The following is a 13,431-nucleotide window of genomic DNA, read 5'->3' as shown; positions in this document are numbered from 1 at the left end:
TGAGGCCTCTGCTGTCAAGCCGAAGAAGGCTATGTCAAAGAAGCCTGCGCGTAAGCCAAATGCTTCACCAACAGTGCCCTCAAGGCCAAGTTCCTCAGCAATGCCCTCACGGCCAGAATCCTCAAAACCCTCACGGCCAATTCCTCATACTGATCCTGCTCCTCAAAAGTCCTCAGCTCCTCCGCCAAAGTCTTCCGCCGCTCCGACAAAGTCCTCTACACCTGTGCATCTCGCCACATGTCAAAGGACCACAGGCGTCTCAATTGCCTCAGGAGCTTCGGCTAGTTCCTTAGCTGCACCAATTTCCTTAACGGGACCCTCTCTACTGAAGACAAAGGCCACTGCTGGACGAGGTCCTCGCCCTAGTCCTCAAAAGAAGCAGGTCGCCTTCCAAGTGCCGTCTGAAGAAGATGAAGCTGATGATGATGACTTTGCTGAAATCATCAGAGCTAGGCAAGTCAGGGCCGCTAGAGCCAAGGGAACAGATGTGCCACTGCTTTTGGATCCCAAGTTGATCCTCGAATACATTGATGTTTGACACAAGAACCCCAACCCTCCCATGCCTGATTTCAAGCTGACTCCTGGCCAAAGTCACATGTTGACCCACTTCATTCAAGAAGAAAAATGGAAATTTGAGAAGGCCAAGCAGATCAAGAAAGCGCAATACAAGAAGGAGCGTTATCTGAAGAAAAAAGTTGTCTCTATGACAACTGAAGAACTTGTCGCTATTCAAACTGAGATCAAGAAACTCAGTGATGAATTTGACGCATACTGCGCTGATTGGCTTGGAGCTAAGGTTCGTTTTGTAAGACTTGCTGATAACTTCACTTCCAATGTTGCTGCCCCAATGCAACAGGAAATTCCTCAGGCTGAAGCATCTGCTCAGCCGACTGAAGAACATGCCAACACTGCTGATGAAAATCAGGCTGCTGAAGAAAATGTGAGTTCCAGGGCTGATGACTGCATTCCAGCCGCTGAAGAAATTGCCAGGGCATCCTCTAGTGGTGCGCCTGAAGAAACTGAAGAAATCAGGGCAATTGCATCAGTTGTGCCTGAAGAAAATCAACCAGATTCCTCTGCTCCTCCTGCGCCAGCACCAACTCCGATCCTTCCATCTGCATCAGATGTGAAGAAGACCAAGGCTGCAGAGCGTGCAGCAGTGAAGAAAAGGAAAGCATCAGCTACTTCAGATTCTTCAGCTCCAAAGAAGACGAAGCCTTTGACCAGTTCATTTGCTAATCCCATTGATCCTGTTCCAATCTCAACCATGCCATCAAAAGATCTTGTTCCTTTTGGTGAAGAATATGAGATCCCTAGCGGATCTGATGAAGAAAATCATTCTGCTGCTTCGTTAGAGCAGATTGATGAAGAAATTGAAGTGGATACGATCCCTTCAACACATGTTATCTCCTCGCCTATGCCTCAGTTCATAGATGAAGAGGCTGGCGTTGAAGAAATGGAAGATGAAGATGTGAACGTTGGCTGCTCCACACCAGTGATGAGTGATGAATTCTGGGAAAGTCAGTATCCAAACTCTCCAATGTTCACACCGTTGCAGCAAATACCTCAGTCCCCCGCACAAACTGTTCAAATGGGCTCTGAAGAAACTCACCCCACTTCATTTGTACATGAGAAAATTCCAGCCACTAGTGCTGAAGAAACTGCTGCCGCTGAACATCTGAAGACACAGACTGCCACTGACGAGGAACCAGAAAAATCCTCAGCCTGAAGAACCCGAGATTGCGATTCCTGAGGTCATGATGCAACTCACTAACACTTCTCTGCCCAAGCCAAAGGATCCATTCTCACGCAAGAAAAAGTTCAAGGCTGATGATTTCTTCGGCGAGCACGTATTCTTTGAAGACTAAAACCTATATGATTCTGCTCGTATAAGGAAGAGGCGTTTCTGGACTGCTAGTCAAGCAAATTTCTATTCCTTAGTGATGTTCAACAAAGAGAAAATCTTCTACCATGAGCACATTCCTCACGTGGATTTGGAATCTCTGCCGTGTTTCGTGCCAGTCCTCAGTGTTCTTCACGATGCTGGACTGTTAAACTTTTGCTCTGACATCTGTGATTGGAATGAAGAACTGATTTTTCAATTTTATGCGACGCTGCACATCAAAGGAGATTCTGAAGATGTGAATTCATGGGTGCTGGACTGGATGTCTGAGAACACTCACTACACAACACCAGCTACCGAATTGTTTCATGCCTTACCACTCAGTCCTCCCCTTGAAGAAGCTCGTTGCATCTACAGTGAACCTGAGCTTACAAATCACTGCATGCAGGTTCTGATGAAACCTTTGAAGCTAGGTCAGGCCCCACAAACCAAATTCCTCGTGAAGGAATTACTTTATGTGCCCAGAACTGTCTATCGTATTCTTACAAGGACAATGAGTCATATCAAAGGCCACAACTCATCTGATGAGGAAATTGTTGGCATCATGAAGAATCTGGTATTCAACATCGTTCATGGCATTCCTATCAATTATCACGATTTCTTCATGAGGACTCTGGCAAATGTTGCACTGTCTCTGTTTGAGCTGAAGCCATATGCACCTTGGATTATGAGATTCCTCAGGACAAGGTCTTCACTCAACTACAAAGCTGATTTTCAGAATCACCTCAGCTACTTGCCCCCAATTGAAGTCCTCAAGCGGACCTATTCCTCAGTTGATGAAAAGGGCGAGGCACCAGCTGTTATAGATGAAGGCATTCGTCCATTGGATGGATAGTTTCGCAAAGCTGCCTCTTATTCCACCAATGATGACTCTGCCACACATGACTCTGCCAATGCACCCAAGTCTACACCTCAAGCCACTGCTCCTCGTGTGATGACTGATCGTGAGCTTCTGCTTAGTCTTCACCAGAAGGTGGATCGAAATCATAAATGGGTTAAGCGTCAGTTATGTTCATTTCTTCACAACATGACTGCTACACACAATGAAGTGAAGAAAAACCATTACTACATCCATGAAGTGTTCGTTCGCACCTGGGAAATACTTTCACATCTGTATGGTGAAGAAGATCTGAAGAAAATGGGTCTCAAGGAAGATTTTGGCTGGTCTGCACCTCCACCGAAGAAATTCAAGAAGGTCAAGGTTCCTTCCTTGGTGGCCAGCTCATATTCTTCATCGCGCGACACTGATGAGAATGAAGACTTGGACGACACTGCGGCAGGCCCTACTACGACAATCGACCCCAACAACGCTGGCGCTCCTTCATCAACTTAATATTCTTCAGGGGCGTTAGTCCTCATATTCGATCCTTTTGGTCATTTGATGACAAGGGTGAGAATTTTGAGTTAGTCTTCAAGCGGGTCTTTCTATATGGGCGTTTCTTTTTAAGTTACAACTCTCGTTCTTTTGAGACTTTATTGGATCAAGTTGTAAACTTAAACCCCATGGTGCTCTGATACTTTTGATATGTTTTTCTGCATGCTTATTCCTCATATATGCTAATGCACGCATGCTGAATTACATCAGTCACCATATTTCAGCATGCATTTCAAATTTTTCACTGTTATATGGCAAATGCATGTATGAATTACAAGATATAGGGGGAGATCTCCATGATTCAACTCTTCAAGTGTCCATTGCTTCAAAAGCAAATTCCTCACTATGCACATCTTCAGGGGGAATTCTTCTATATCTTGCAATCAAATTCCTCAATATCAGTACTTACACTTCATATGTTTATCCCCGTTGAAAACTTAACCTATATTGTCATCAATCACCAAAAAGGGGGAGATTGTAAGTGCATCTAGTGCCCCTTAGTGATTTTGGTGTATTGAAGACTTATAGGTTAAGGGACTATTGTGTTTGTGAGTGTACACAGGTCTATAAGTCTATGAGTAGTTTGATATTTACAGAGAAAGTCGACCCCTAAAAATGAAGTTCTTCGACTGAAGACTTTGGGTTTCTGAAGACTTTGAAAGTGAAGAGATTGGTGTGACCTTGAAGACTTGGTATTCATTCGAGGAACATGAAGCGTGAAGACTTTTGTTTTCGTAGTTTCATTTTCTCTTTCTTGAGTCATAGGAAACACCGTACTGTTAAAGGGGGTCGATGAAATAGTAAGGAAAAATTTCCATGTGATGCTCAACTCAAAATCCTACACCTACCAATCCCTTCGAGTGAAGCCATTGGAAATCTCATACAGTCCAGTCATATTCTTCAGTGACAGAGACGAAGTTCTTCTGGTCTCTGAGGAATTTGTTCTGACCGAGGAGTTAGGAATTCGCCAGTGTGGATTGCCTACACAGTGAGGAACATGATAGCCCTGAGGATTTTGCTACTCAAAATTCCGACCGTTGCTGTGCTATGCGCCAGCTGTCCTAAAATATCTATCCACCTAACGGTCATATCATTCAAGGGTATTTATGTCTTATCATGTCGGGCTGCTCCCTAGGCTATAAATAGCCGCCCCCTTCAACCACCAGCTGGTTGGCTGCTCCGAGAGAAACTGACACTTGTCATTTGAGAGCAACCCATCCTCCGAGGACTTTGAGCTAAAATCATCAAGTGAGGAAAAACCGAAAACCAAACACCTACAAACCCCAAGTGATTGAGCATCACTGAAGAGATTGATCCTGCATGGATCCGACGCTTGTTACCTTTGAAGATTGTGCTTCTTCCAGACGGTTAGGCATCATGGTCTAGAGCATCCAAGAGGAATTGTGGATCGCCGAGTGACCAAGTTTGTGAAGGTTCGGAATGTTGGAAATATGTCCTAGAGGCAATAATAAAATGGCTATTATTATATTTCCTTGTTCATGATAATTGTCTATTTTTCATGCTATAATTGTGTTATCCAGAAATCGTAATACATGTGTGAATACATAGACCACAACACGTCCCTAGTGAGCCTCTAGTTGACTAGCTCATTGATCAAAATATAGTCATGGTTTCCTGACTATGGACATTGGATGTCATTGATAACGGGATCACATCATTAGGACAATGATGTGATGGACAAGATCCAATCCTAAGCATAGCTCAAAGGTCGTGTAGTTCGTTTGCTATATCTTTTTCCGAATGTCAAGTATCATTTCTGTGGGGGATATACCCCGCGGTGTAAACCGGCCGGAAGTTAACCCGGCCGGACTTGGCGGTTTATCTAAAGACCCCGCTGACACTTGGCGAGTTACTGGCGACCCGCCCTGACCTGGCGGTTTACAAGCAACCCACCTGATCATTATGGCTCACTGGTGATCCGGCGTGCGGGACAGATGGATGACAAGGCTCAAGGCCCAGAAGGCCGGTTCACGTTAACGGTGGGCCGGTTGAAGAGGAAAGGCATTAGGAATATTTGTCCTACAAGGAGTTAAGACCTGGACTTATATCCGGTTTGTATTAGAGATAGACTAGTCCTAATCCTAATAGGACTCTACATGTAACCCGCCCCTGCAACATATATAAGGAGGGGCAGGGCTCCCCAAAAGGAACAAGATTCACAAGTTCCACAAGTTGGACAAGTTAGGTTTAGACAATAGCTCTCAAGATAGAGCACTCTTGTAACCGTGATCATCATCATCAATATCAATGAAGCAGGATGTAGGCTTTTACCTCCACCGTGAGGGGCCGAACCTGGGTAAAACATCGCGTCTCTCGTCCCGCTCAACCCCTCTCAAGCTACCACATAGATGTGTTGGCCTCGCGACTAAGTCCTGACACTAAGGACATCTGCCGTGACAATTCCACGACAGTTGGCGCCCACCGTGGGGCCTGCGCACGGTGGTGTTGAGTTCTTGGAGGGATCTCTCCCAGAGATCGAGAAATTCAGATAAGAAAGACTCAGTTTGGAAGGATCTGCATCAACTTTGAGCTCATCGGTTCAGATTTTACGATCCGTGAAATTTAAGTTAAGAAAGAGAAATTAGGGTTGCATGCTATGCGACCACCGCATGCCCCTTGAAGATTCGCCAAGACCGAGACAAAAGAAAATTTTCCTGCGGCACTACAAGTCCTAAGAAAATTGTACAGGGCGGCGGCAGGCAAAACCGAAGACGTCTCGTCGTTTCTATTTTCCACAGGAGAGCAGGACTAAGTTCCCAAGAAGAAAAAGGCATCTGATATGGATGCGAATTTGCTTGTAAAATACAACCAATGAAAGGTCAAATCAACCAAAAGGAGTACTACTACGTGGGAAGTTACTAGTGCATACACGGATTCTGAGATGGTTTACAATTTGCTGCCAAAAGAAAAGAAAAAAATCCATCAGAGGAAGATGATAATGGGAAGTAAGACTTGGTCTCCGCCTCGGTCTTCACTTTTGAGCCGCCTGCTGTGTTCCACGTGACCCGTGGCTGAGCCGCTACCTGACCCCCGCCTCTGCTGCAGGCTGGCACCTCTGAGCCACCACAGCTGCACCTCGTTGCTACCTATGGTGAAACCGGACCCAACTTAGTCACCTATTGAGCTGCCCCTCACCAGAGTGCCGAGCTACTGCCGCGGCCACGCCGTCAAATCCGAATAAGATTAAATTTTACTGCAGTCATTTGCCGCCGAGGCCGACAGGAATTGTGCTACAACCACTGTGCGCTGCGTCAGATTGATCAACAAGGGTCAAAAGCCGAGGTGGTTTCGTAAAGTGATCTGCTATTGTGGTTCGGAGTAGTACTATTTTGATTATGCTACTATTATCATGAAGGCAGTACTACTACAGCAAGACTACTCCGTTGCTGCTGCTCACATAAAGTGATCCATCAAATAGTACTTGAGTACTGGCTGTGGTAAAAGCTCAGATTTTGAGGAGACAACCGATCTAGAGGAGAAATAATGTTTGTTAAAGTGGTTTGCCTGAGCGTGCATGTTTTGGCAAAGGATTACCACACTGGATCGAACTGGCAAGTCAACAGGTTTAATCTCTGACGCACACCCGTTAGGCTCGCTTCTGCTGCTACCATGCGTGCGCGTATGTGTGCACAGCCGTCCGGATCGTCTCTGCTGTTACCTACGTACAGCCGCCGGGGTTATATTGAGTCGCCGGTCTGCCTGAGCCGTTTCTGTCGCGTTGAGCAGATCTTCCGTCATCCGAGCAAACCAGGTGATATTCATCCGAGTCTACTTTTAACACATATTGTTTTTTGTCAAAAAGCAATTTATCTTTGCTGCAATGTTTTTATGCAGGATAATTATTTATGACAAATGTATTGTTATACCGCGGATATGGAGCGTGTGCCAGCATAGTTTTGCAGTGGCGTTCTTCCGGGCCATGCTGCTCGACGGATACACATGCAAATCGCCGCCCCCGCTGTTCGGTTGACATCCGTCCACGCATGCGGCCGACTCATTGTCCGCGCCGGTTTACAAGCATCACGGCCGACTCACCCGTCCGCACCGGTTTACCACACTGCGTCCGGTTCACCCGTAATTAATTTCAGCTTCATACAGTTATCATCAACTTCATGGCGGGTTATTTCCGGCCTAAACACATCAGGTGATACCCATATGAAATATATTTTATTAGTACATATTATTTTTATCAAAGAGCAGTTTATCTTTGCCTTGGTCTGCAATACTGTTTATGCAGGACAATTATTCATTACAAATGAGGCGCTATGTTATGGGCAAGGAGCACGCGCTAGCAACGTTCTGCACTGGCGTTTCGTCCGTGTCCTACCACCCGGTGAATGAACGAGAGAAGGTCGCCGTCCCTGTGGCCCGGTTTACATCAGCTTACAATACCGCGCCCGCGATTAACTCGCCCGTCCGAGCCGGTTTATGACACCGGTGCCAATCAACCGTCGTCTGCACCAGCTTACAATACCGCGGCTGACTCACCTATCCGAACTGCCTCTGATATTGCGGTCGTCCGTCTCTCGCGGCCTGGTCTACATCAACATACCGGGCCGCACCTGTCTGCATCAGCTGTTTCTTGAGTATGAACATGGGTAACCCGCCTTTCTTCCCACAAATTGGAGGCAAATTATCATCAACCGTCGTCTGCATTGGATGGTTCAATGGACATGCACACAAGTCGCCGCTGCTACAGTTTGATTAAACTTCAAGGAGCCAGTTGGAAGGAACCATTGGCCGAGTTGCTGACACGGCTCATACGGGATCATTTACAACCCGCCGCAGTCACCTCAACCTTCTATGGATTCGCATCGAGCTATCAACGCCAATGATATACAAGTTATGCCGGTTTATATCATAGTCAAATATGGAGAATCTCAAGCCAACTCCTCGAGTCACCTTGAGACTTGGGGGCTACAATGATATGACTTAGCAAACGTTGCCGGTTTTCAGTGAAGTCAAGAACCCCAATACGTTGGAGGGAAAGATAACCCGGTCCCGGATTCACATCGTGCCATCAGAAGATTTCCGGGTTAGAAAGTATATGACAGTTACAAAATCCCGGCTCAATGAAGAAGATCCGGGTCATCAGAAAGGATTCCGGTTTAAAATCTGGCTCAAGGGAAGTCAGTCTCACTGAAGCTCTCAAATATCCGGTTTACAATCCGGTTCAATAGAAATTTATTCTCCGACAAGGCTCTGAAGCTCTCAAATCCGTTTTAAGAATTTCCGGTTCAAAAAGGAATTAACTTCTCGCAAGTTCGAGTTTAAAGGCCGTCAGAAAAATTTCCGGCTAAAAATGAAGATTCCGGTTTAAAATCCGGTTCAAGGGAAAGATGTCTCCCACAAAGCTTTGAAGCTCTCAATATCCGGATCAAGATCTGGTTCAAAGAAGAATTTATCTCTTGCAAAAAGTTAAAAATTGCCAAAGAGGACCTGCTGCCACGATGCGCGGTTCAAACATGGATATTCCGCCTTACTGGCCTGACATATTATTGATCACATGGGGGCTTCTGCTTCATAAAGCGGGGTCTCTAGTCTTTTACATCATGTGAGGTTACACGGAGTTGCTCTAAAGCAGCCTCTGGTTTACCCCTTGGGTTCGCTTTGTTAAAAGCATCGTGTTATATCACTTGGAGGATTGGTCGTGTCCGAACCAATACCATGCCTCTTGATAGGCGAGAGCCGCCAGATCACTTGGGGACTTGGTCATGTTTGAACCAGTCATGCCTCTTGGTCGGCGTAAGGCCACAAAATCACTTGGGGGCTTGGTCGAACCCGAACCATGACCACTCCATTTGGTCGGCATAAATGCCACAGAATCACTTGGGGACCTGGCTGACTAGAACCATAGTTACACCTAACGGGAGCTTGGTTGTGTTTGACCATGGTAACGCCATTTGATCAGCTTAAATAATCCTTTTTTGGCAAACGTTTTTGTCGTTGCTTTTGCTTCACACTTTTCTTTGAAGGGGGGTTTTTGCTTTTCGTTGTGTTTTTTAAACCGACAAAGTTTTTTAACCAATCAATTGACGGAACACAGTTCACGTCAATCCGGAGACTATTTGCCCGGTTTGTTAACATCCTCTTATGGAGTAACACGGTGTTTATCACAACCCGGCACGGTTTTATTATGAACCGGCAGAATATGGAAGGAGTTATCAGTACTCAAGATTTGGGTTATCACCCTTACTACAAAAAGTTGGTAAAACCAACGATGTGATTCAATGTCACAGGTATGATATATTTCATATTTGATTATTCTTAAGTGCAGCCTTGGTTATAAACCCAGGTTATATGTTGGGTATTATGACCCGTCTGGCGGTAAACCGCCAGGACACTTTAAACTTGTTGTATGCAGAAACAGGTTTATTAAACCGGCCTGGCTTTAGACTATAAGTCGCCAGTATATATTTGGATTGCGCCATTGGAATCATGCGCTTATAAATCATTGGGTTATATTATTCAAATAGCCAAACTTGGCTGAAATTTCATTATGATATTGAAGGAATAAGGTTTTCATACCGGATTATATTATCTTGAATAGCCAACATGGCTGGATTTTTTAAGGTTTTCAAAGTCGCTATAGCGCAATGTCTACTCTTTTATCAAAGGATATGATTTATTCTACAATCGAAGGAATAGTCTCGAGTCACTGCAGGCTTACAACCCGGCACTTGGGGGCTACATTATTCAAATTGAGATTACATGCAAGTCTCATGTCGCTGCAAGCATGCACCATGACACTTGGGGGCTAATGCAAAGTCATTTTTACTAGTCTTATTGAAGACCTGACTCATCATATTATAATGAGTCGACCCTTGGGGGCTACCAATTGCTCCTGTCAACAATTCAAGGTACACAAGTTTTCGTCCATAATATTGAAGAATCCATTGCTCAGTTGGTAAAGCACAAAGCTCTTAACCTTGTGGACGTGGGTTCAAGCCCTATGATGGAAGCTACATTATAATATGTTATTTTCATTAAAGTATATATATCAAGTCCCGGTTCAGTATTATCTTACTAAGCCGGCCCTTGGGGGCTACACGTTGTTGTTCAAAGTTTACAAGATTATACTTACAAAGTCCCTACTCATTATTGCATAATGACCCGGCCCTTGGGGGCTACACTGATTGAAGTTTTTATAAGCAATTGCAAGCTCCAGGTTGCTGCAAGCATGACAACCCGGCACTTGGGGGCTACATATATGGAGTATTCAGTTTATATGATTGAGATGAACAAACCGGATTTCTTCAAGGTTGAAACATTTATTGGAGCAAGTCTTAAGTTATTACTATGTTCTCCTCTTAAGACTTGGGGGCTACAGGTATTATGCATATAAAGGAGGAATATCTTCATTTTATCAGTTTTGAGCAAATCAGGAAGATCAATTACATAACCCGGTGTTGACAACAATTATGACCCGGTGCCATCAATATTTATAAACCGGCCATTTTGGTAATATTAAACCGGCAAGTTTTACATCTTCAAACCGGCTGAATATCAGATAAGTATTTTCAGACCCATATTTCTTAAACCGGCTGAGCTGAATCAAAGGAGTTATTCTTCACAATATTTCTCGGTGACAAGCCAATGTCGGCAAATTGATTATGAAGCTGGTTTGTTGACCCGGCTTTCCCAAAAGGAGGAAATAACAAGGAGTTAAGGATGATCAGCTACCGGTTTACAAAAATTCTTAACCCGGAGCATAACCTGTCAAATATGTTCTTGTGTTTATTTTGCAGCATAAGTTTACCATGAATAAATCCAAGCTAAACTTGGGGGCTAATGTCGGGGATATACCCCGCGGTGTAAATCGGCCGGAAGTTAACCCGGCCGGACTTGGCGGTTTATCTGAAGACCCCGCTGACACTCGGCGAGTTACTGGTGACCCGCCCTGACCTGGCGGTTTACAAGCAACCCACCTGATCATTATGACTCACTGGTGATCCGGCGTGCGGGACAGAAGGATGACAAGGCCCAAGGCCCAGAAGGCCGGTTCATGTTAACGGTGGGATGGTTTAAGAGGAAAGGCATGAGGAATATTTATCCTACAAGGAGTTAAGACCTGGACTTATATCCGGTTTGTATTAGAGATAGACTAGTCCTAATCCTAATAGGACTCTACATGTAACCCGCTCCTCCAACATATATAAGGAGGGGCAGGGCTCCCCAAAAGGAACAAGATTCACAAGTTCCACAAGTTGGACAAGTTAGGTTTAGACAATAGCTCTCAAGATAGAGCACTCTTGTAACCGTGATCATCATCATCAATATCAATGAAGCAGGATGTAGGCTTTTACCTCCACCGTGAGGGGCCGAACCTGGGTAAAACATCGCGTCTCTCGTCCCGCTCAACCCCTCTCAAGCTACCACATAGATGCATTGGCCTCGCGACTAAGTCCTGACACTAAGGACATCTGCCGTGACAATTCCACGACAATTTCCTTAGACCATGAGATTGTGCAACTCCCGGATACCGTAGGAGTGCTTTGGGTGTACCAAACGTCATAACGTAACTGGGTGCTATAAAGGTGCACTACGGGTATCTCCGAAAGTTTCTGTTGGGTTGGCACGAATTGAGACTGGGATTTGTCGCTCCGTATGACGGAGAGGTATCTCTGGGCCCACTCGGTAATGCATCATCATAATGAGCTCAATGTGACCAAGTGGTTGATCACGGGATCATGCATTGCGGTATGAGTAAAGTGACTTGCCGGTAACGAGATTGAACGAGGTATTGGGATACCGACGATCGGGTCTCAGGCAAGTAACGTACCGATTGACAAAGGGAATTGTATACGGGATTGATTGAATCCTAGACATCGTGGTTCATCCGATGAGATCATTGAGGAGCATGTGGGAGCCAACATGGGTATCCAGATCCCGTTGTTGGTTATCGACCGGAGAGTCGTCTCGGTCATGTCTATGTGTTGCCCGAACCCATAGGGTCTACACACTTAAGGTTCGGTGACGCTAGGGTTGTTGAGATATTAGTATACGATAACCCGAAAGTTCTTCGGAGTCCCGGATGAGATCCCGGACGTCACGAGGAGTTCCTGAATGGTACGAAGGTGAAGATTTATATATAGAAAGTCAAGTTTCGGCCATCGGGAAAGTTTCGGGGGTAATCGGTATTGTACTGGGACCACCGGAAGGGTCCCGGGGGTCCACCGGGTGGGGCCACCTATCCCGGAGGGCCCCATGGGCTTAAGTGGGAGGGGAACCATCCCATAGTGGGCTGGTGCGCCCCCCTTGGGCCTCCCCCTGCGCCTAGGGTTGGAAACCCTAGGGGTGGGGGCGCCCCACTTGGCTTGGGGGGCAAGCCACCCCCTTTGCTGCCGCCCCCCTTGGAGATTCCATCTCCTAGGGTCGGCGCCCCCCTAGGGGTCATATATATAGTGGGGGGAGGGAGGGCAGCCGCACCCTAGCCCCTGGCGCCTCCCTCTCCCTCCCGTGACACCTCTCCCTCTCGCTAAGCTTGGTGAAGCCCTGCCGAGATCGTCGTTGCTTCCACCATCACGCCTTCGTGCTGCTGGATCTCCATCAACCTCTCCTTCCCCTTGCTGGATCAACTTGGAGGAGACGTCTTCCCAGCCGTACGTGTGTTGAACGCGGAGGTGCCGTCTGTTCGGCGCTAGGTCATCGGTGATTTGGATCACGACAAGTACGACTCCATCAACCCCGTTCTCTTGAACGCTTCCGCTCGCGATCTACAAGGGTATGTAGATGCACTCCCCTCTCCGTCGTTGCTAGATGACTCCATAGATTGATCTTGGTGATGCGTAGAAAATTTTAAAATTCTGCTACGTTCCCCAACGATGGCATCATGAGCTAGGTCTATGCGTAGTTTCTATGCACAAGTAGAACACAAAGCAGTTGTGGGCGTCGATATTGTCAATTTACTTGCCGTTACTAGTCTTATCTTGATTCGGCGGCATCGTGGGATGAAGCGGCCGGACCGACCTTACACGTACGCTTACGTGAGACTGGTTGCACCGACTGACATGCACTAGTTGCATAAGGTGGCTAGCGGGTGTCTGTCTCTCCCACTTTAGTCGGATCGGATTCGATGAAAAGGGTCATTATGAAGGGTAAATAGAAATTGGCATATGACGTTGTGGTTTTG

The sequence above is a fragment of the Triticum urartu genome, chromosome 2A, assembly GCF_056163025.1.
Source record: "Triticum urartu cultivar PI428250 chromosome 2A, HENAU_Tu73, whole genome shotgun sequence".
NCBI classification, from domain to species: Eukaryota; Viridiplantae; Streptophyta; class Magnoliopsida; order Poales; family Poaceae; genus Triticum; species Triticum urartu.
The sequence above is the reverse complement of the archived record's forward strand: the minus strand, read 5'-3'. Positions refer to the sequence as shown.